We start from the raw sequence: 3392 nt of genomic DNA on the forward strand, positions 1-3392 counted from the left end.
ATGCATTTGAGGGGTGCCTGGGTGGCTCAGTCACTTGAGCGTCTGACTCTTGATTTCCACTCAGGTCATGATCTCAGTCAGTTCGTGGGATCAAGCCCCACGTCCAGCTCCTCTTGCTTGGCATTCTCTCTCCCTCTCTCTTTCTGCCCCTCCCCTGCTCGTACTCTCTCTCTCAAAATAAATAAATAAACATTAAAAAAAAAAAAAGAAGATGCATTTGTCTTTAGGCAAGCTTAGTGTGGAGGCAGCAGGGCTTCTAAGGGCTGTGTCCAGAAGGCGGTTGGAAAGATGGTGTGGGAGTTGAGAAAAGAACCCTGGTGGGGTTCTACAAATGCAAATTTGTAGCGGTTAGCTGGGAACAACGAGAAAGTGGGTTTAGGAAAGAGCAGGGAAACACAAAGGGCCCTGGGAGGTCGGGAAGGAGGAGGGAAGTTGGAGAAGTAGTTGCAGGCAAGCAGGACACGTGAGGCTCTGGGAAACTAGAACAGGAGAGAGTTTCAAATGGGAGGGAATGGGCCACAGTAGCAGGCCACAAGCATCTTCCCTTGCAAGGTAAAGAATTCGAGTGCTTTTGCTGGGTCCTTGTCATTTCTAATTCTAGTCCTGGCCTCATGATAATTAAGAACCTTTTCCCACTCACCAGTCTTCTCCCTTGGGGTGCTTATTTTTACTTTTGGAGCCAAGTCAGATCCTGCAAGACACTTTTCCAATACATTTTAACCTTAGTTAATTCTGATTTTCATCTGCCTGTCACAATGAGTGAATTTCCTCTTCCCTCTGATTTGAATGAATATTTCTCAGTTTGCAGATTTTCTTAAACAAAGGCAGAACATCTTATATGGCCAAGCAGCAGGGCTGTTAACATTTGGTTGCCTTGTAAGGTTTCTTGTTTGTTTGTTTTTGCTTCTTAAACATTTTCCCTGGATTTCCTGAGAGATGTTAGCGAACACTCTTCAGGATTCCTGTGACCTTTTTCCTTCTTTCTATTCTCAGCTCAATCATGTATTTTCCTAGTTCCTGGTCAAAGTCTGAGGTATATTATTATGATTTCTTTCCTTTTCTCTCCGATTGTTGGAGTTAATTTTGTGTTATAATGTTAACAGTGGCTAATATATGTAAAGTGCTTTACAATTTACAAAGCATGTCACATACATTTTCTTATTGTCACATATATTTTCAATTCTGTGAGACAGTTTGGGTACAATTGTCCTTCTTTTCTTTTCTTTTTTTTTAACATTTATTTATTTTTGAGACAGAGAGAGACAGAGCATGAACAGGGGAGGGGCAGAGAGAGAGGGAGACACAGAATCCGAAACAGGCTCCAGGCTCTGAGCTGTCAGCACAGAGCCCGACGTGGGGCTCAAACTCACGGACTGTGAGATCGTGACCTGAGCCGAAGTCGGCCGCTTAACCGACTGAGCCACCCAGGCGCCCCCTTATTTTCTTAATAAGGCCATTGAAGACTCGGTAGTAGAAGGAGCCTGAGTGACTAAGATCCTTGGCTTCCTTCCTTCCTTCCTTCCTTCCTCTCTCCCTCCCTCCTTCCTTCCCCTCTCTTTCTTTTCCTTCCTTCCTCCCTCCCTGCCTCCTTCTCCCTCCCCCCTCTCTTTCTTTCTTTTCCTTCCTTCCTAAATCATATCACTCCTGTCTTTCCTTTAAAAAAAGAAAAAAAGGCAATACACGATCATTTGAAGAAATTTGAAAAATCAAGAAAAAATAAAGGTGGAAATACACATTATTGGCCACTCTACTTTCCAGGAACTGCTACTGTCAGCGCTTTGTGGTATTTCTTTCCGGTCCTATTTCTATGGATTGGTGAAGACCTCGTATATTTAAAAACTAACTACATCTTGATGTTTGAGCCTGACTTTTGAGGGTAACATTATATTGTGTGCATTTCCCCATGCCATTCGACTATTTCAAAATTGATTCTAAAGTGGGGATATTATAGTAATCTATGTAACTCTTCTCTTGCAGGACCTGGAGTTGTTTCCATTTTTTGGCTTGCACAAAAATAGTTTTGGTGAACATCTTTTCTACCATACGTGCATATCTGAACTTCTGTGTTCGAAGCATAAGGGTGGCTGTGTGAAAGGGCCTATCATTCAATCACACTCCACAGATGTACCAGCTTTTTTTTCCAACAAAAAGCATGTATTTGTGCCTGTCTTACCACACCATTGCCAGCATTGAATATTATAGTTTAAACTAACTGATAATTTTATGGATGAAAAACCAAATTCTGTTGTTCTGTTTCACATTTCTTTGATAGCTTACGAGACAGCGCTCTCCCCCTTTGTTTCTTGTCCGTTTGTATTTCTTCCAATCCTGTTGTTCTTGTGCTCTTTGTTAGGGAGTCTATGGCACTTCCAATTTCGTTATTGATATTTTTAAGACTTTATGTCAGTTAAATGCCCCCCTAATTCCTGATGCTCCCCAGACACCCCATGCGTTCATGCAGTCTTCCCCCACCATGCAAACCATGCTGAGAAGGGGGATTCCAGCCCACTAGTGGAGGAAGAACTATGAACTGGATCAATTCATACTGGAATGCATGCGATGTCTTGGCTCTCCTTTTCCCATCAGCCCTCCTATGGCCTCCTGCCTGACATATATCATATACAGATACAAATAGGTACAGATATGCTTTAGATACTTGTGGAGTGAGTCCATTCATGTGGTTCCCAGGGATGAAATCATATTAGGATTAGGATGGAAGGGAGAAACTCTGGTGAGGTGGTTTTCAAGTCAAGATAGTCTTTCTAATTGACTCAGTTGCTCAAAGATGGGATGAGCTACAACAAGCAGTGGTGAGATGTCCAGGTAGGGACATCCTGGTCTTAGAGGGACTTTGTCATCTCAGGAACTGTCATAGGTTATTACATTGCCCTAGAGGTTTCCTGTCTGCCCATGAATGTGGCTTCAGACATTACCCAAAATTTTCTCTTGGTATCATTGTCCTAAGTCAGAAAAGGCACACACATTTCTTTCCATGTGCCAGTCCCTATGGGCTGGTAGCGGCTGCCCAGAGGGCTAGTTGAATAGTATTATACTGCTATCTCTGGGTTCGGCAGGGCAGGATACTGTGACGAGCAGTATCATGACTTCCACAGGTGCTGGAACAGAGCAGGTCAGTGTCTGCATCATCCTTGTCTTAGGGAATCGATCCACCCCTGTCTCCTGCTCCCATTCATCTTGATGTTCCTGTAGATTTCCCATCATGAATCAAGTTCTTATTCTTCCCTCACCTGTTATATTTGGTAGTTGAAAATCACTCTTGTTTTCTCGGTTCCTGACCAGCTCTAGTTCCTGGGAGCCCCATCTGGGAAGAACTTGCACAGGATTGGGTTTTGGACATGGATTCCTTTTTTTTTTTTTCCTTCTTTTAAAAA

The 3392-nt window shown here is 43.1% G+C and overlaps 1 long non-coding RNA gene across 1 annotated transcript; it reads left to right on the forward strand.

Moving 5' to 3' along the window:
* The first annotated feature begins 323 nt into the window (after window positions 1–323).
* LOC125938095 (uncharacterized) lies at window positions 324–2219 on the forward strand. The gene is made up of 3 exons (XR_007462610.1): window positions 324–552; window positions 994–1033; window positions 1978–2219. It is a non-coding gene; the product is annotated as an uncharacterized LOC125938095 (long non-coding RNA).
* Window positions 2220–3392: the final 1173 nt, after the last annotated feature.

The sequence above is a fragment of the Panthera uncia genome, assembly GCF_023721935.1.
Source record: "Panthera uncia isolate 11264 chromosome B2 unlocalized genomic scaffold, Puncia_PCG_1.0 HiC_scaffold_24, whole genome shotgun sequence".
Lineage (NCBI taxonomy): Eukaryota > Metazoa > Chordata > Mammalia > Carnivora > Felidae > Panthera > Panthera uncia.